The 11,438-nt window shown below is 42.9% G+C and overlaps 1 pseudogene; it reads left to right on the plus strand.

Annotated features, from left to right (window-relative positions):
• Positions 1-1,589: 1,589 nt before the first annotated feature.
• LOC119253960 (follicle-stimulating hormone receptor-like) lies at positions 1,590-7,092 on the plus strand (annotated as a pseudogene).
• The last annotated feature ends 4,346 nt before the right edge of the window (positions 7,093-11,438 follow it).

Genomic DNA, 11,438 nt, shown 5'->3' on the forward strand with positions numbered 1-11,438 from the left:
TCATTTGATAAGAGGGGAAAGATAAAATGAGGAACATATTTATAAGGAAGATGATAATTCAGTTTTCATTATTTCCAAGTCATAAAAATGGTAGGGTCTTATGTATAACTAATTATCTGGGCCTGGGGTTCAGAAGTAGAATCTGAACTGAAATATACATCCAGAAGCCATCAGCATGTATCCATTAGCAGTACCAAGGATTAGATGTGACCATCAGTTATGATAGTTGGGAGGTGGGTGGGGGCTGAGTTTGATGAAATTCCAATATTTCAAGGAAGAGAAAGAAAAGCAAAATCAGAAACAAATCTAAAAGATGTCAGAAGAAATAAGAGTGTGATGCTAAGGGGGTCTTGAAGAAGGAATGATTTAATGGGAATGTCATGGGAAATCCAGTTTTAGGTCTAAGATCTGGCCCTAGTGACTCTTGTTTTTGTAAGGATGGAAGAAACTGGTTGTTGGATTGTAAGATAAGGAAATAGTGACATCAGGTACAGGTAACTGGTATCAAAAGGTTGAATGGGGAAAAAAGTGATAATTAGGGTTTCATCGGATAATACAAAGCATTATAAATTTGAGCAACAAAATGATGTAATGAAAACAAGGTTTGAAACAATTTCATAAGACTGAGAATATGTGAGTAGGTTGTATATGTTCACAACCCCAAGTTTCACTTCTTTGAGTGCCCACTGTTTTGACTTTAAAGGTTCTCCTTCCCCAAGTAGATTCAAGTCCACCAAGGTGCTGAAATGAACCCTCCTGATTGTCAGTGGCTACAATCTCATCAGAAGCACACCCTCACACTAAGCTGCTGGTCCCAATGGGTCTGAGCTGGTGCCATTTAAGTCTCCTTGCTCCCATCAGTTAGTCTTGATTGTTTCGAGGGTTGCTGCTACAGCAACATCAGAAAAGCATCATGTCACTGGCATTGCTATAAGAAAGTGACTTCAGAGCCCTCCAGGGACAGGGACCTGCTTCAGTGGTCCGTGTATGCGGACTTCCACCTACATCTCTGCTGCTTACCCAGGAAGATCCCCTCCTACCAAGCAAGAACAACTGCTTCTGGGTGTGTTGTTTACTAGAAATAGCTGCCAGTCCATTATGCTCTGTATTAGCAGAATGTATTTTACATGCTCTAAGTCATTTCATTTGCAGAACCCTCTAAGTAGGTCTGATTATTACCATTCCCTTTTACATCGAGGAAACAGACACGAAGAAGTGGCAGAACTGATCTAATAGGTGGAGGGCAAAGGGAAGAAGTAGTCTCAATACTTCATCCTCATGTAAATTAGTGGGTACAAATAAACTATAGATGAGGGGATGGCTGCAAACCCAACCAGCCAGGACATGCATATATCCAGGCTTTAGGGTCAACTGCTATCTAGGGCCTCCAATCACAAGCACAGGGCAGGAACCTACCCAACTAAAAGTCCTGTTGGCCAAAAGTGATCTGACCATGGTGTGTAGATGGAGTGGAGTCTCCCTCCGCATTCACATAAGAATATCGCTAGTGTGTCTGCTGTTTTGTCTAGCTGAGAAAGAAATCTCAGCCCCACAGTAATTAGATTATATTTTACCTTTCCTTCTTATAGAGATATTTCAAGAACCAGAATCCGCTCCTTGCCAAGCTATGGCTTAGAAAATCTTAAGAAGCTACGGGCCAGGTCGGCTTACAACTTAAAAAACTTCCCAGTCTGGAAAAGTTTGTCTCACTCATGGAGGCCAGTCTCACCTACCCAGCCACTGCTGTGCCTTTGCAAACTGGAGACGGCAAACGTGAGTCTTCCCATGTCCATCCCCTGAGTAGGGCTGAGCGTACCCCAAAGCAGAACTCAGTCACAATATTCTACATATCTGTCATGGAGATCTCCCAGAAAAAAAGTTCTTAAGTATATTTTAGATCAAAGATTTCATTTGGTGACAGGTGAGGAAGGTTTCACTCTTCTAATTTCTTTGAAAATGTGTTCACAGGAGAGGACTGCCTGCATGGCAGAACACTTACTAAATATCAAATATGATCACATGAAAGAGAGCAAGCATAGGGTCCGACACAGGCCTGATAATTAAATATGCATTCCTCTTTTCCTTTGTACCCATATGGATAGATCCTTCAGGTTTCAAACTTTGTACCCCATAAAATGTCCCTAAGTCCAGGTTGGAGGGGAGAAGCATAAAAGCTATCCCAGAGAATGATACACACACCACAAGACATCTCAACCATTCTGAGTCTCTCTAATGTACCTTAAGATCTTAGCACAATACAGGAGGATGAAGATTGGGACATGACTTTGATATCAAAGTTGTTCAGGTTGAGGAAGTCCAGATTAAAGAGAGTAATCCAAACAGAGCCATGTGCCAGCAACTAACTGGTTAAAGAAGCTAAAGTAATCACAGACAGTACCTAGAGAGAGTCGAGAGGGAAGTGACTTTGGAAACTGCACATGTTCCAGACATTTCAAGCATCCATTGGAGCTAAGAATTTATTGGATAGCAGGAGCTTTCTAAGCTCTCAGCCACCCCAGAACTTACCAATACGATCCACACCGCGCCATTGCACTCAATCAGAACCTGCCTTGTACTGCTCTTGTGCAGTAGCCAGTACTAGTTCAGCTCCCTGTGATATTTCACTATTTATACCATTCATTGCAGCTGCCTCTATTATTTAACCTTTAACACACACTGACCTGCCATTGACAGATTCCCTGCTCAAAGCAAAATAAAACAACAAACAGCCCATACCCTAAAGTGCTTTCAAAGTATCTAGGGGCCCACACTCTGATCCAGTTGAAGGATTTTCTATAAAGGGGCTGCAGATATAGCAGATATTTCCAGATATATCATGCAAGGTTGGGACACGGCCCAAATTAGCTCAAGAGACAGAGAATTCTTCCGATGACAAGAATTCTTAAAGACTTGGGATGAGGCAAAAGGCTTTCCTCTTCTGTAATCCAACAGAATTTTTCCAGCCAGAGTAAGAAATAGCATTGAGTCGCCCAGGAACTAAAGAAATTTCAAAGGATGATACATCTCTGTGGAAGCTGTGTGGCACCCATATACATAGAAATGTATTTCGTAGTTTTTTCCTCAGACTCCTGTGGTCTTACCACCTCCTAGTAGTATAGATGTAGCTCAGGTCTCTCATAGCTCAAAATTTCCAAGTTGGTCTTCCATTTCCCATGAATGGTCTTCCATCTCCCTCCAGTCCAGCCAGCTCTCCCCTCATCTAGGTCCCTCTTGTCATTTACCATCAAGGCCTGTCAAGGAGCAGCAAGGGAGAACCCCCACTTCTTCTAGGGAGACATACCCAAATGGAGTAACAAAAATTGCAATGGGCATTTAAACTTTATATTTAACAAATTCACACACAGATGCAATAATGCATTATGCTGCTCAGAAGATAATCACACAACCTATTTTTCAAATAGCATCAATTTATTGTATATCATAGCAGGCGTGGTTTAGTAATGAGATTTGAGTTTGTACTCATACAATGAAATTGTCCTTCCAATCCGCATTTGGAACAATGCCCAAAGTATAAATGGTAAGTCCTTGTGACTGTGAGGTTTAGCTAATGAACCATTTGGATTCTCTCTGAAAGATTCTGTTAACCACTCCTCATTTGTTATTAAGTCACTTACTTCCTAGTTACAGTTTTGTGCTCAATTTGCATAGCTATTTGTTCTTTTATTATTTTGCTTTTCTTATATTTAGGTCTTTATTTCCCAGCTAAATTTTAAGTTGATGTATCACTGCATATGCTCCCAAGTACCCCCAACAATAACTAACCTGACCAAACTCAGATCAAATCCCACCCCTCCACCCTCCGGCCAGATTCCAGAATTCAGGCACTGGCCACTGTGCTAAGCACTTTCCAATTGTCTGTTCATTGACTGATCCAGCACCAAAAATACCACTTTCTAAACCAAATTCCAGCTCTTTGTTGGATACTTAAGTTTGCCAAGATACCACAGAAGCGAGACTCTATAGCCCTCCATTTCCCTTCTTTTCTCTCCTGTTCTTTTCTCAAGGACATTCTTTCTTTACCTTTTTTCCACTCATGTTGTTGGGTCACTTCTGTTTCAGGAAAGGAAACACCAATATTTAAAATGTGTTGGTAGCAATATCAACAATACAGATCTTCACAGGAGCCCATAATAAGCCCCAGGAAGTGAATACTGTCTCTAGATGTTGGGCCAGACCTGTTCTGGTGAGCCACATCACAGTCCACAGGTGTCAGATTACTTCCTTTCTGAGCCTAGGCTAGGGCTCCACCTTTTCCCAGGAGAGGATTTAGGACTCAGGGATTAGACTAAGAACCACAGGGTGATCCTCTTATTCCCTTTCTTCCCATCTGTGAGCTTGCCTTTCTTTTAAGAATTCTGACTAAGCCAAAGGTTTTATGCATGATTTTATTAATGACTTGTATTGATGGTTTAGCCTCTTCAGCGCAACCATGACAGGTGGGAGCAGCTCTATCAGTCTCTAAAACAAAAGATGACACATCCTCCAGCAAAAAGGGTCCCTTATGGTGAGGGAAAATAACTTCCTGACAATTCAGTGCATTTCTGGGGTGTGAGAAAAGGGAGGAGGAGGTTGCTCCTATGAGCCCCATCTCAGAGGGGTGGAAGGGAAAAGAGTTCAGGCTATTCACACTGCAGCGCTTAGGTGCTCATCTCAGCCCCAAGTGGGGTCTTTAGCTCCTCCACTCTCTCCTCTTCATGGGCGTCTTTGAAGGGTTCAAATGCTCATTTCTGAGACTATGTTAAGATGTGAGAGTGATGCACTCACTTAACATGGTAGGGAGCTTGTCCCTCAGGGAGAGGAGGGAATGGGATGTGATTTAGTTTTTCATCCTGAAGAGTACAGTGTAAAATATCCTCATTCCCTAAGCCTTTGCTTCAAAACAGAACTATGATTGCTTTCTCTGTCTCTACTGCGCTATCTGTCTGGGTAGAATATTTATCATTTGGCTTTCATCCAAATCTCTTCTGAAAGTGCCTCTATACTGTTGATAGGGTCTCTTGTACATTTGAGTTTTAAAGGGAAAACCAAGACAGAAAAGTGAGCTCAAGAAGAGCCAGGCGACCCAGGGGATAAGTTATTATAATCTTAGAATAAATTAGGCCCCACTGCAACCTGCATTTGCTCTTTAGGGCACTCGCTAGGGAACTACTTAATATGAGAGAGTCAGGCTTATCTTGTAGACAAATACATGCTTGAGGCCTCTTGTGGCCCCTGGGGTGTGAGATAATAAAGAGTAGGACCCTCCATTACATTTCAGGCAAATTAGCTGACCTCCTAGAAGCCTGAGTACCCAGGACCAGGAGGCAGGGCTGACTGGGAACTAACTGCAGAGCCTGATCCTCTAATTTGTGTAGATAAAAGAATAAGTAAGTTCTTATTTGAGTCAGTAAACAGTCCAGATCTCCAGTGACTAGAGTGAAGCAAAGGATTTGGGGTAGACCCTGCTCCAGCATGTTAAGAGATAACTGAGGGGGGTGGAAGGTAGAGGAGCTAATATCAGGTCTGTAAATTATTTGCACTTAACAGCAAGGTTTAGCTAGTCCCAGGCGCCTTCCTCCCCACAGTCAGGTTGTGGCCAGATGGTTTCCCCAGTGGTCATCCAGCTCTAGACATACACACACGAGTTGTTTTGTTCATTTACAGTAAGCAGCATTAACCCTTGAGCTTAGCCTCAAGGGCAAACTATTAGGAGGAAAAATATGTCTCAGAAAGAAACCCCATCATTTCTACCCTATGCATAGACAGTGATGTATTTGCCATTTCTGAGTTCAGGATGTTGATTCTATTTCTTTTTGTATTTTTCCAGCTCTGAGCTTCATCCAATTTGCAACAAATCTATTTTAAGGCAAGAAATTGATGATATGACTCAGGCTAGGGGTCAGAGAGTCTCTTTGGCAGAAGATGATGAGTCCAGTTACACCAAAGAATATGACACAATGTATGGTGAATTTGACTATGACTTATGCAATGAAGTAGTTGATGTGACTTGCTCTCCTAAGCCAGATGCATTCAACCCATGTGAAGATATCATGGGGTATGATATTCTCAGAGTCTTGATATGGTTTATAAGTATCCTCGCCATCACGGGGAACATCGTAGTACTGGTGATTCTGACTACCAGCCAGTATAAACTCACAGTTCCCCGGTTCCTTATGTGCAACCTAGCCTTTGCTGATCTCTGCATTGGAGTCTACCTGCTGCTCATAGCATCAGTTGATATCCACACCAAAAGCCAATACCACAACTATGCCATTGATTGGCAAACTGGAGCTGGCTGTGATGCTGCGGGCTTTTTCACTGTCTTTGCCAGTGAGCTCTCAGTCTACACTCTGACAGCCATCACGCTGGAAAGATGGCATACCATTACCCATGCCATGCAGGTAGACTGCAGAATGCAGCTCCGCCATGCTGTCAGCATCATGCTGATAGGCTGGGTCTTTGCTTTTATAGTTGCGCTCTTTCCCATTGTCGGCATCAGTAGCTACATGAAGGTTAGCATCTGCCTGCCTATGGATATTGACAGCCCCTTGTCACAGCTGTATGTAATGTCGCTCCTTGTACTCAATGTCCTAGCCTTTGTGGTCATCTGTGGCTGCTACACCCACATCTACCTCACAGTGAGGAACCCCAACATCGTGTCTTCCTCTAGTGACACCAAGATTGCCAAGCGAATGGCCATGCTCATCTTCACGGACTTCCTCTGCATGGCACCCATCTCTTTCTTTGCCATCTCGGCTTCCCTCAAGGTACCCCTCATCACTGTGTCCAAATCAAAGATCCTCCTGGTCCTATTCTACCCCATCAACTCCTGCGCCAACCCCTTCCTCTACGCCATCTTCACCAAAAACTTCCGCAGGGACTTCTTCATTCTGCTGAGCAAGTTTGGCTGGTATGAAATGCAAGCCCAGCTATATAGGACAGAAACCTCATCCACTGCCCATCACTCCCATCCACGGAATGGCCACTGCCCTCCAGCTCACAGGGTCACCAATGGTTCCAATTATACACTTGTCCCTCTAAGCCACGTAGCCCAGAACTAAACCAAAATATGCAAATCTATCTAAGTCTTGAGTGATATTTAGTCTCACCTTTGAAGAATGTGCCATTAGATACTGACAGAGAGCTGCTACATACATCTAATTTAATCTTCTTGGTATACCTGTAAGGTAAATCAGTCAGGAACTATTAACTCCATGTGGTAGATTAGGAAGTTCAAGTATTAATGACAATAATTCAATGTTATGTCACATTTGTTTTATGCTTTATAGTGCTTTGTTCAGATTATCTCAAATGATTGTTATAAAAGTCCTGTAAACAAGGCCCTCCTTGGTGGCGCAGGTGGCGCAGGTGGCTGAGCGCTGCACTATGAAGATGTCCACAGCCTTTGCAGCATGGGTTCAATACGGCCGGCCGGCAAGAATTCCACATGGCAAAGCAGACCTCTCCTGTCTCAGCCTCTGTTCCCCTCAGCAGTGTATTTCGTCAGTCTGCCTGTTCTGTTCCCCACTCTCTCTCCGGTGAATCCTCTCACCCTCCCGCACATCTGGCCTGTACCCCGGTTCTTGTATAAAAAATAAATAAATCTTTTTAAAAAAGCCCTATAAACAAGCAGGACAGGGTGTGAATGTGGAGTTTTATAGATTTTATAGATGAGGAAACCAATACTCGAAGGGTTAGGTAGTTTGTTCAAAACTGCTTGCCTCGTCAGGAGCAAGCATTGGTACTTTCAGAGAACTTAACAGGAGAAGCAGCACAGTATCTATTCATTTGTTCAAAAAGCATTCTTTGAACATGCATGTGATGACTTTGCTATGTGTCACTTTGGATAGGCTGAACTACATTTCCCAGGATTTCTTGTTTCCCATCAGGGTGTGTCACAGAGAAAATTCCTGGGAAAATCGGAGGGCAGAAGGGAAGCTGTAGCCATCATGAACCTTGTGGCTGATCTGCTGATTCCTCTCACTGCAGTGAGCAGCAGCAGCTGGACCTGCAATCACTCCACCTTCTCCTGGATTCTCCAAGTTCTCTGACTTCTGGGCCAGGTGTATGTGTATAGATTCATGAAGAAGGGCCCCCACTTCTGAAAGATACTTTCACCAAAGTCAAAGCAGCAGAATAGAAACGGCTCAATTTGTCTTCCTGGGAATTCAGCTCGTGTCTGCCGTCTCCCAGCATAATGGTGGACTGCCTGTCACAACTGCCTGCCCTGTGGACCTCAAGCTCCAGCATCAGATGTAAAGACCACATCCTTACAAAGACCGCTTGACCAACCCCAACAAATGCATAAGCCAAACCCCTGTAACAAGTATTTACCACACACATAACTGGTCCTGCTTCATTAACTGAACCTACTGACAGAAGATACAACCTTTTACATGGCACTCATAACGTCAGAACACAGCATCAGGCCTCCCTTGTGGAGCAAGGGGTTAAGACACAACCTACGGGGCTCCCCGGTGGCGCAGCGTTTGAGCGCTGGGTTGCAAAACTGCCCGCGGCCTCTCCGGCGCCGGTTCGATCCCCGGCTGCTCCCCGGCCACCGGAGGAGGGTCCCACATGGCCCGCAGACCTCTCCTGCCGCCCGCTGCTCCCCTCAGCAGTGTACTTCGGTCCTTCTGCCTGCTCTGCTCCCCGCTCTGGCTCTGGTGAATTCTCTCGCCCTCCCGCGCTTCTGACTGTACCTAGTGCATGTATAAAAACAAAAACAAACAAATAAAAAAAAAAATAAAACATGCCTCTAAAAAAAAAAAAAAAAGACACAACCTACGAAGCTATCCCAGCCTCTGCAGCATGAGTTCAATACCCCCACCAGCCACATGGCGCAGCAGACCTCTCCTAACTCACCCATTGCTCCCCTCAGCAGTATACTTCAGTCGACCTGCTTGTTCTGTTCCCCCACTCTGTCTCTGGTGAATCCCCTCACCCCCCACACCTCGGCCTGTACCCCAGTTCTTGAATGCATAAATAAATAAATCTTTAAAAAAAAAAAAAAGAACACAGCATCTCTGGAATCATAGTTGAGATTTTATTCTGACTATATGATAAGCCAGGCCTCCACTTCTCTGAGCTCTTTCTTCCTCTGTAAACAGAGGTGGTTATACTGCCTAGACATGGGCTTAGTGTGAAAATTTAAAATAAAAATGAGTATTAAAGTGCCTCAAGCTATACCTGGCATGGGAAATGTTAATTTTTCTCCTCCTAGACAAATTCCTGGAGTAGTGCCCAGTTCTCCTGACCCTTGATGTAGAACTCATTCCATTACACCATACTGTTCCTGAAATAACTACTTCTCACACCTGTTTTCATAAGTCATCCCACCTAAATAATCTGCATCATAAATACCAACCATAAATCCTTACCAAGCACTGTGCAGTGACCAGCCCACAAAGCTGAGTCTCCTCTCAGAATGTACTCTTTCCATAGCGAAAGTAATCCTCCTCCTCTTGCCCTATGGTAAATATTTCAAAAGTTGGTCCCAAATGCTTTAACAAGGTAGTCCTTATTGGCTAGAAGAGAAAGCAATCATCTCTGCCTATGTGACTTGGCACTATCTCGATCTATTGTGCATATCAAGTGAAAAACAGAATAATCATCCTTGGATATAGTCTGGAGAGGTGATGTGTAATACGGTTGTCACTTACCCAGGTGCCTAGTGAGCACCTGAAATATGGTACCTCTCAACTCAGACTTACTATGAGTGTAAAATACACACTAGATTTCCAAATACTTAGTGCAAACTAAAAAGGATGTACAATGTCTCATTAATAGTTTTTATAATGATTACATATTAAACAATACTATTTTGGATATACACTAAAAATTCATTTTACTTACTTCTTTTTACATTCTGTAATGTGGCTACTACAATGTTTAGAATTATAAATGTGAGTCACATTTGTGGCTCTGATTATGAGCCTGTAGCCTAGCTCATCCTCCCCATGGTAGTCTGTTCCATTCCCATCTGGAACAAACTCAGAAGCTGCTTAGAGCTAGAGACAACCACTGCAGTTAGACATCACGTAAGAAATGCCTTGCTTGAGGCAAGATGTAGAAAAGTAAAAGGAGCAAGAGAAGGAAAAAAATAACAAGGAAATACATTTGGATAGGAAGAGGGGAGACAGGAGAAGGCAAAGGGCAAGATAACTAAAGAAAAGGGCACTCTAGAAGGCAGCCAGGACCTGCTTGGTTTCCTTGGGGCTGACACTTAACCACTTAAGCTTTAAAACCCTTTTTAAATTTAAAACTTGTTGCAGAGTTCAGCTCAGCCTTGGATTCCAGTACAAAGGGCCACTGATCATGCTGAAATGTTTAGGCTTCCCAGGCCTCCAGATGGCCTGAGTTCCCAGGATCTAGTTTAAAGGTTGAGTAATGAAAAAATATTACTGAAGGTCCTCAAAGCCTCCTTACTGCAGACATCAGACATGATCAAAGTCTTTCATAATACTCTATTCTATCTAATAGCATTACCTATACCCCTTAAACATTCCTTTCCAGGATAGATGGGCTCTTTCCCCAAGTCTCTGTCCCTAATGTGTTAAATACCTACACCAGTAAGAGCACTCTTTTTTTTTTTTTTTTTTTGCACTCTTATTTCCTTTTATCCGTTTTCTTTACAACCACAGGCTTCCTTGAATCTTGAGCCATTCCATGTAAACAAACACAAAAAAATAACAAAAATCATCTTATTTTTAGTGATATTTTCCACATAATAAGATGCAAAGAGCATTTTCAGCTATGCATTTAGAGAACTTTCAGGCAATTTGTCCCCCACGTATCATTAGGTAGGGTCATTAAGCTTCCAGATTAATGAGTTGCATAAAGATGAGGTCTTGGTAGAGAAGGTTTTAAGTTATTTTACAAACAGCAGAAGCTGTACCACAGGGATCCTGTCTCTGAAAAATGAATCTACCAAATGTTATATGTTTCCTGATTTCCATAAGGTGTTGGAAATGGGGAGTAAAAACAAAGAAGGAAAGGAAAAAACTTAAAATGCCAGCACAAATATACTGTCTCTGTCTATGAAATGATGGCAACTCTTCTTAAAGAAACCACATCCCTGCATAAATCTGACAAAATTCTTCTCTCCATTTATTCCAAGTAAAGCACAAACTGCTTCCAGTCCAAGCTCCCAAGCCACAAGGCAAGGTAGTGCTTCCTCGGGAAATGACCCAGGAAGACCTCACTCCACCTTTTGGGCTAATGGGCATTGATTGTAGGTCAACCTCATAGGTTAGGTCCTTCTTCGTGGGAAGTTAGGAGTACTCAAGGCAGCTTAGTTTTTCTATGCTTACAGAAATAGCTATAGATCAAACTTCAGGAACTACCTTACTTGTGGAGGAAGTCTAAATCAAAAGGCATAATTATAATCGTGCAAATATTTGGTGTTGGATAAATCATATCACTGGTGGCCACTTCCA

Source organism: Talpa occidentalis, unplaced genomic scaffold (assembly GCF_014898055.3).
Source record: "Talpa occidentalis isolate TD23 unplaced genomic scaffold, MPIMG_talOcc4v2.1 talOcc4.2495, whole genome shotgun sequence".
Taxonomy (NCBI): domain Eukaryota; kingdom Metazoa; phylum Chordata; class Mammalia; order Eulipotyphla; family Talpidae; genus Talpa; species Talpa occidentalis.